General features: G+C 35.2%; 1 long non-coding RNA gene across 1 annotated transcript; it reads right to left on the minus strand.

Annotated features, from left to right (window-relative positions):
- Positions 1-1,555: 1,555 nt before the first annotated feature.
- Positions 1,556-2,478, minus strand: LOC121755083. Its single transcript, XR_006040621.1, has 2 exons — positions 1,901-2,478; positions 1,556-1,774 (listed from the first exon to the last, which is right to left on the minus strand). It is a non-coding gene; the product is annotated as an uncharacterized LOC121755083 (long non-coding RNA).
- Between the last annotated feature and the right edge of the window lie 7,299 nt (positions 2,479-9,777).

Consider the following 9,777-nt stretch of genomic DNA (forward strand, 5'->3'; position numbering starts at 1 on the left):
ATGATGGGCCAGATTAGGGATCCATGGAGGTTGGACTTGGGCCAAACCTGTTGGACTTTTACTAATTAAATTGAGCCCCAATTTAATACAAGTCCAATAGAATATTATTATCATCCACTATAATATAATAATATTGACTGCCCGTCCAATCCCAAATTACGAATAATTTGGGCTTTACCTCTTTAATTTATTATTTCCCGTGTTTAAGATATAAATATCCATTAATTAATTTAAGTCTGCTATTTGACTTTAATTAATTAATATCTTTTTCCAAGAGTAGTCTAGTTCAAAATCTTTATTTATTATTCTGGAATAAATTCCAACCGGCCGGGTTTCTGAATAATAAAACCTTTTTCGAACACCTCTTGAGGATATTATCAAAGTGGACTCACCCAGCACACGATTCATTGCAATAACAATACTAGCACCTCTAGACATTGATCACCACTACCCAAGATACCAGGATTCTTGGATTGCGAAAAATCCGCACCATTTGATAAATCAAAGTAGTGCATAATCAATATCGTATGCTCAATGTTATGTCAACAATGATTAAGAAATAACAATCACCGAGACCTCGTCTTTTAGTAAATAGCAAGAAAGACTTATCTCAACTGTTAGATCCTTCAGTGCTATACCACACCAGTGTCGTTTATTTCCAAAGGTAAGGAAACATGCGGACTGACACTGCAACCTTTCACGATAGGTAGCCAAAGCCTACCTAGGTTGTGAAATTATTTTTCTCTTCTACAAAGAACCGACTGCGTCACCTTCTGTGAACGTCGTTCACGACCAGTCCACTATGTAGAAGAATTAGACTTATTTGCTTCTTATACATTTAAATGTTTGAGATACATCTTATAAATGCACAAGCGAACATCAATGCGACAAAATTACTTCTTCTCGCATTGGGATAAAAGTGGATTGTAGAGTTTATTGTATACAAGCAATTCTATCCGTGCAACATGCTCGAAATATGCTTTTCAGTATACCAATTCTAACAATCTCCCACTTATACTCAAAATCATGCTTTCGAGTATACCCACTGCCAAAACTCTCCCACTTATACTCTAAGCAGGTCTCGGGCTATGATACATCGAACTACCGTACTTTTCACCTCATGTGTAAAACATGTTGCCATATAGGCATTTTGTGAAAAGTTCTGTCAGGTTGTTCTCTGATGATAACTTGGAATCCATAACGTCTTGCTGCGCACTTAATCCTTAATTAATTTCATACTTCATCTCTATGTGATTGCTTAGCTTTATCAGATCTGTAACGCCCGTACTTTTTATGGAAGATGATACGCGTAAATCGAGGAACGGTCGAAGAAATTATATTTGGAACAACACCAAATATAAGTTGTGACGCTAGGCGTTCTTTAATTTGTGTTGAACAAGATAACAAAAGTTAATAAAGTTTTGCGAATTTTAATTATCGAAAAAAATGCGAGAATATAAAGTACGTATATTTACATTTGGGCTTCTCAAATTAAATTAGAGTCCAATGAGTATATATAAAATGGCCTTGGGCCATAACAATATATACCTAACAATTAAATAATTATCAACTTGGGCTTTCAACTAAATGAACCCAAACTAATTTAAATGATATATGTTGAGCCCAATACAATTTCCAAAGATATGAGAGCAAGCCCCCCCCCCACAAAAAAAAAGCCTTCCTTCCTTCTTCTTCTCCAAGTAGTCTACGGTCTTTCACCATGGGGGCTCTTCACCTCCAACTCTCTTCACTTTCCATCTTCTCACAATTAATTCTACAAAATCAAGAGTCACCCATATTATAACCTATGTTCATTCATCTTTCCACTACTCTTCTACTTCAACTTCAAACAAAACAAAATTTGAGAAGAGAGCCGAGAGTGAAGGAAGTGGGTTGCTACCATTCTTGCTCCTCCACCACCAAATTCAATCCTTATTGAGGTATAATCTCTTTTCAAGCCTCAAAGCATGAATCTTTGTATATATATTTCATACATCATTGCATAATCCACTTCCATAATCAAATCAAACAAAATAACAATCAACAATTGAAATTAATCGAACACTCGCCGTATGCAATCGAAAGTCCCAAAGAACGTAACTTGATAATAAAAATACACCTTGCGGGTCTTTTCGGAGTGTTTCCGAGCGGGTTCGGAGTGGTTTTGGGGAGGAGGAAGCGACGGCAGCGGCTCGACGGGGAGGGACGATGGCGCGACAGCAGCTATGCTGTCCGGCGACAGCAGCTGCGCTGTCCGTCGACTCCGGCAGCAGCTCCCGTTGGCGAACAGCAGCAGCGACGGAACAGCCACGACGGCACTGTGCAGCGGCTAAGTAAGTCGGCGGCTGGACCCCCACCGCGACGGCGACGCTGACGGATCGAAGGCGACAGCGGGAGTACAACGACGCTGAGCGACGCTCGGGGGCAGCACTCCTCTCACCGGGCAGGCGGCTCCGACGCGAAAAGGGAGGGGCGGCGGAAATTTTAAATGAAGAAGAAGAAGAGAGGAAGAGGAGAAGAGAGAGATAAAAGAAGATGAGAGAGACGTGTAAAATGGTGGAAGAAAAAGGGATTTGGGCCTTTGTCGTTTGGGCCTCTACTTGTTTTTTTTGAAAGTGGACCTATTAATTAAAATGGGATGTTTGGTTAGTTGGGCTCCAAATCTTTTTGTTGGGCTTCAAAATTTTAAATTGGAGATAAAAGGTGGGGGAATGATTAGGTGATTGGGCCGATAATTTAATCGTGAATAATGATTTAATTAAATCCCGGAATAATTTGAAGCACGAATAATACTACCCAAGTGCGAAGTAAAAGTATTTACGAGGAGAAATAATTGCGATAAATTAAGTATGCGTTTAAATAATTTTAGGAAATTTATTTCCGACGTCATGGAAAATACGAGGAGCCAACGGAGGAAAGAACGAGCGTAAGCGGCCGACCGGCGTCGCACGCGACGCCTTGGGTGGCAGCTGAATAATCGAAAATGCATGAAAACCGAGAAAACGAATTAAAAGATTTTAATTAGAGTGCATGCATTCTAAAATGACTTCGTTACCAAGATTGATGTGAACTTTATGTATTTTCCGAAAAGGTGGTTCGCACGGCCGCTAAAGTCGGAACGAGGAATTTTACGAAAATCCTAAGCTTTTGAGGTGGGCTTTACTACTTAAACTTTTTGTTTTAAATTGGTATGTTTATGGTGAAATAAGGGTGGTTTAAAATAGTATGTCTTGCCGTTTTTATGTTTTGAATTGCCCATCTGATTGTCTACTAGGATAATATCCTACTAGACTTTGATAGTTAACGAATTCGGGTCTGACTAGGGAGTGAGTCCCTACTCGGACTAGTGCACTGATAGGGATCGTGAGCCGTCCCCTAGGTCGGCCGGTCCAGTGATCGAGATTGTGGCCACAGTCTCGTTTCACATGATGGTTCAGATATGATATATGATGGAGGATGATGATTGTCAGCGCTGACACTTTTAAAGGAATGATTTTGGTGTCTCTCGGTCTTTTTTTTAAAGTAAAATCCGAGTTTCACTCTATGATGGCTTGACATAACTTAAATGATAAATGTATTCGGGCATGAGTTCACTGGGTGCATCAAGTACTCAGCCCCTGCATATGTTTTCCCTATGTGCAGGTTGAGCGAGGTCGGGAGCCGGAGGATGTTGAGCAATGAGCCAAGAATTGTAATCAATAACGTTCTGGTTACTATTGTGTCTTCATATATAGTAGTAGCTAACTCTCAATTGCTTCCGCTACTCTACGTTTTAAGAATTTCTTCTATTTCCTTGGAATTGTCAAACCATGTCATTCACGTTATGTACCTTCGGGATTTGAAACTTTGATTGATAAATGTAAATTTCATCTTTTGATCGATATATCGTACTCCTCTTGATCGTTTCCCCCTTCTTCCCCGCTTCTTAATTCCCCCATTAGTCACGATTTCCCGTGCTTCCTATCCTTAGGAAGTGCGGTCGTGACAAGATCGTATTTCCCTCGAGTTAGACACCTGGCTAGAGTAATTATAACAAAATATAATACTCATACACATACTCGGAATCACGGTCAAAGCTATTAGGAAGTTAATGAGATTAACAACTACCTTAGTAGTTTCTGATGAAAACACACTTGTAATTTTCATGATAGAGTCTGTGATGTAATCACACTCCTTCATGACTCAGTTTTCAACTCCTAACGTTAACACATAGTCAGAGGATAACTCGATCATCAATCAATTATAAAATCGAGTCGATGTAACCTAAAGGACATAACATGGATGTCTGGTAAACTAGAGCATACCGTTTAGTCTTCTTCAAGTACTATAGTATATTCTTTACCCAATCCAATGTCCTTGGCCATGGTTAAAATGATATCATGCTTCTGTGCCAACGGCAAAGCTAATATCTAACTTAATACACATCATAGCATATATGAGACTTCCAATTATGGAACTTGTCTCATTCTTCTTGATCTCATTCAATGTCGAAAAACACTTGACTAGAGACAAAATAATTCCGTCTAGAATAAGAAAAACATTTTCTTGGAATTTTCAATGCTAAAGTGTCTAAGTATTGTGTAGATGTAGGATTCTTTAAGAAAACATACATTCTTTTTCTAGCAATCTAATGACACAGATGCTTAGAATGTAACTAGATTATCTTAAATCCATCATCCTTAAACTGGGTAGACGACCAGTTTCCTACGCTAGATAACCTTCTTAGTTGTTTATCAACTTTTATAGATGTCATCATTGTAGAGTACCAAGAATACCAAATATAGTGCACTTTCAACTTTCTTGCCCTGTATTACATAACCATTAAGATGTTCCATGCAGATGATCTCCTCAAGACTTCTACTTAAAGAAAACTGTCTTGACAATCATAGTACATACATCCTAATTTATGTAGGCTACAATAGACAATTTACAGATAGACTTAGGCAAAAATGGCAGGCGAGAATATAATTCTCTCTGGGTATAACTCTTTGCCATTATTCTAGCCTTTTGAGATCCATGCTTACACTTGCAGGACCACTAGCTCCCACTGACTGAAATAGTCTATGGGTAGTATTGCAAGTCTTGCAAACATTCTTGTCTATTTAAGATTGTTATTTAGAATCTATCATCTTATCAAGAATGATTATCCGAATAAGTCATTGTGTCCTTGTAGTTACAGGGATTATGTTCAAGTTGATCTAAGACTGAGTCTTAAGACTCTTTTAGACCCATGAACTTATTATGTTCGCAAAGAACGCTCCCACTACGACACGACTCTTACAATCTTAGGTACAAACGTTGATTTTCTTAGTGCATAAGTTTCTAATGGTATGACTTCTTGGTTAAGATGGAAAATAGATATTCTCATTATCTTGAGAATTATCATGTTTGTTAGGCTTGTATTCTGCTCATAATCTTCATCAAAGAATCTAGTATTCGTGTAAACAAACACATATCTTGCCGTGAAGATTATAGAACCTGCACCTTTTCTATCATTTGGGACAACCTTAAAACATACTCAGTACACAACTCCAATTACTTGGATACCTTTTCCAAAACATGTGTTGGAATAACTCCACACCTTGAGATGTGCTGGACTAAACTTGCCTCTAGTCCACAACTCGTGTGTTGTAGAAGGTACTGATGTTATGATAGTTTCTTTAAGGTATAACTCGTTGTTTCCAACGTATATCCCATCAATGATAAGATGTTATTAAGTAAAACTGTTCACTTATCGAACTTGTCTTCGAGAGACTTCGATATCTTCTTATTTGACTATCCCATTCTTTAGAAGAATGCTTGGAGTAGTCAACTAGGATTTAACTCCCACTACTGATCTTAACTCATTTGTTCGTCTCCTATGGTGTAAACCATTGAGACTTACTAGTCTTTCTATGTTGCATCTTATAAGTATTCTGAATCCCTTGAACCACCAAAGGATTCTAACTTATAGTGCATCAACTAGACTTACTTGACCTTTAAGCTATTTAACAAACAAGTTGTTAAAATCTTGATAGTCACTTGAGTTAGACAAAATTAGTTTGAACAATTACTAAGTATTTTCTTGGCCTTATGTTTAAGTACCATAAATACTTTATCATTCATTGTTTACGAAGTTGAACTGTCGTGTTAAACTCAATCTTTTTGCAATTATATTGTTTAGATACTATGATGTATAATTTGTTTTTCTATGGTACTATGATAGATATTCGATCCACATTTCTCAATAATGCACGCATTATCAAATGACATCGAACATCATTTAATCATTAACAAGTTTAGAAACTGAAACTGAATTCTTTCCAAACTAAACTGTACCAATAAAACAAAGTCTTATACATCAAAACAAAACAATAAAGTGAGCATAAAAAATAGCTCCCACTGCAACAACTGCCCAACTGGATCTAGATCTCTCTTTTAGAAATCGCATTGTTATCTAAGTCATTGTCCTTCTGTAGAAGAGGTCAATCCGACTCACAATGCATCTTCTCTTTTGCCTTTTCACCTAATTTTTCATGCCTTTATTGCTTTCATTGATGACAATTCAGCTCTTCCCTCTTTTCATTACTAGTCTTCTGTTCGATTGAACTAAGACATAGGAAAGATGCAGCCTTAATGAATTCGTCAACTATCATGTTATCTTCCTCCAAAAGTAATAAAGTGAATATCATGTAGAAGGTTTCCAACTTTTAAGTAACAACCTTCATATAATCACTTCCAACTATATTTGGCGATGAACTGAGTGTAGAAACTATTTGAGTAACTGAATCAGAAGATTCCTCAAAACATTCTATCTCTTGTGGATATTCCAATAGAATCTGGACATCGTCCTTATTGGATATTCATGTTTCATCAATATAAACCAAGACGTGTCTTACTACTTAAAAGAAAGTAGTTTGACCTTCTATCTCAAAGAACTTGTCAGGCACATGCATGAAATGCATTCTTAAACTTTCTTTATAGAATTTTGTCAAGGAAATAGAGGACATGAATTGGTGAATACAAACTTTAAGTTTTCAGCAATGAGAATCTTATCCATTTTATATTTCCAGTCTACATAATTTTGGCCTTCGAGTTTAATTTCTTTAAGGTTCGCAGACATTATTAGGAATTTGGCTGAGAAGAAATAAAACTATTTATCACACACTATGCTTAATACATAATCGCAAACAACCACAAAACAATTTATGTATCTCGCAACCATGAAAACCAAAATAAGTACGCCTCTAGGGAGGTCATACAAATTCGGATTCCAATAATTTCCTGGTCACAATACCGACGGATAGTCCAGAGACCACTAAGGTGGCATGGCCGCCAAATATTGCCTAAGCATTTACCATAAATATTTGCATCTAGGAATTTCATTTCTGTTTTGATACTCCTTCTAGGGAAGGTCATACGCCACTAACAAAATTTCATAGCTATCTTATAAATATGCTTAAACATACGAACTTGCAATTTTGTAGGATTATGGCTCCCACTAGGGTGGGTCGCGATAATATTAGAAACAAGCTTCTAGTTTAAGCAACCTACTATAAAGAAGTCTAATCTTATGAACTTGCTATTTCTTAGGATTATTGCTCCCACTAAGGTGGGTCGCGATAATATTAGAAACTGCTTCATATATAGACCAATTTATGGAGACCATATACAACACACTGTTGTAATTATCGCTTAGTCATTTTAAACATGGTTTTTGCATAATTATCACACAAGCAGATAAGACAGATAATCCACTTAAAACAGATTAATACCAAATAAATAGATAAGTCCATTTACTTCATGGTAATTAATCACACTAGATAATTATTAAAATTATTTAATAAATCTAGGGAGATTTAAGTAAATAATTAATTTCTTATCTTATCCAAAATATGAATTTCGGATTTGATAAATTTATCTTAGATAATGACTATCCAAATTAATTTAGGATTTATCTAGATAGAGTTGAATCTATCTAAATCCTTTTTGGGATTATTCTAGATTTTATAAGAATAAAATCAAATCCTTAAATTTAAGATAAGACTGATCTTGGATTATCATTATCAAAATCGTACTAGGACATATCAGGATAGAAACAAATCTATCCAAATCCATAAGATAAAATCCAATCACTTTAAGATCTAAGAAAATCTTAAATTATTTAGAATAAGAAACTAGAATATATCATACCTATTAGGATTTATTCTAGATAAAATTAACTTTATCAAAATCCAATTAGATTAGGATTATCTTGTATTATCTTTATCCAAATTTATCTAGGATATTTTCTAAATAGAAATAAATCTATTTATATCCATAAAATTAGGATAAACTAGAATTAATATTAATTAATTCAACTAGGATTTAACTAGATAGAACTAAATCTATCTTAAATCCAAAAGATAATTACAATACTGGATATCTAAATCTTATAAGATACATTCTAGATAGATATAAATCTATCAATATCTATAAGATAGAGATACATTTAATTATCTAAATCTATTAGGATATTTTCTAAATAGAATTAATTTAATAAATATCCACAAGATAAAGATAAACATGAATTTTAATTATCCAAATCTACTAAGATATATTCTAGATAGATATAGATCTATCAATATCTACAAGATATGGATAAACTTAATTAATATTTATCTTAGTCAATCAAGGATTCAACAAGATAGAATAAAATCTATCTAAATCCATATGACAGAAATAAATTTAATTATTCATCCAAATTTATCTAGGATTTCTCTAGATATAATTAAATATATCTAAATCCATAAAATAAGGATAAAATCCAAATTTAATTAATTATTTATCTAGTCTATCTAGGATTCATTTTCATAAAATTAATTTATATAAATCCATAAGACAAAAGAAAATAAATTAATTGTTATTATCCAAGTTTATCTAGGATTTACCAGGACATCTATCCAAATCCATAAAATAAGGATAAATTTCAACTAATCCATAATTTAATTAAAATTAAATTTTTGATAATCCACTTAGATATATTCAAATCTTATTCCAAATTATATCTTGAAATATATTCAAAACTAATTCCTAGATTATGGAAATCCTAACTAATTTTGAATATTTCTCCGAAGTTAGTTCCTAGGGTTTAGGAAACCCTAACTAATTTCAGAAAGTTGCGCCGCCCACACGAGCCCGGGAGACGCCACCAATGAGCTCCCACTCGGACCGCAACTGCTGCTTGAGTGCTCGACGTCGCCTATCGGAACGTCGCTGTTGTAGGCTATAGCAATCTGCCCGGCACCCCAACTTGTCCAGTTTCTCGGCCTGCCCAGCGTCACTACAGTCTGATCCAAATCGCTCTCGCACAAAGCCTTGCGAACATCCTGCAAATCCATGTCGCCGAAACAGCAACAAACAATCACCGCAATTTGATTCATGCACAATCATTGATTTAATGTAATCATTACGGTTTTATGAATACAAAATGATTCATGTACATGTTGTGGAGAATTGTCAATTAAAACTTAATTATGTGTAATGATTACCAACAAAACAAATTTGTTAATCAAAACACTAATTCACGTATCTATCAATATCTAAAGGGACAGTTTTTGGGAGTCTATGTGGCACACATTTGAGCGGGAAAACTATCTATTGGGCAAAAAAAGGTAAATATTATTGGATAAAAATTGGCCCAATGAGATGTAGAAAAAAATGGCTTCTATGAGAAGTTCAAGACATTTATAAACTGAACCGTTCACTAACCCTAGCCCTCATTCTCTCTCTCTTTCTCTCAACTGGTTTTCTCCAAAG

This window comes from Salvia splendens, chromosome 11 (genome assembly GCF_004379255.2).
Source record: "Salvia splendens isolate huo1 chromosome 11, SspV2, whole genome shotgun sequence".
Lineage (NCBI taxonomy): Eukaryota > Viridiplantae > Streptophyta > Magnoliopsida > Lamiales > Lamiaceae > Salvia > Salvia splendens.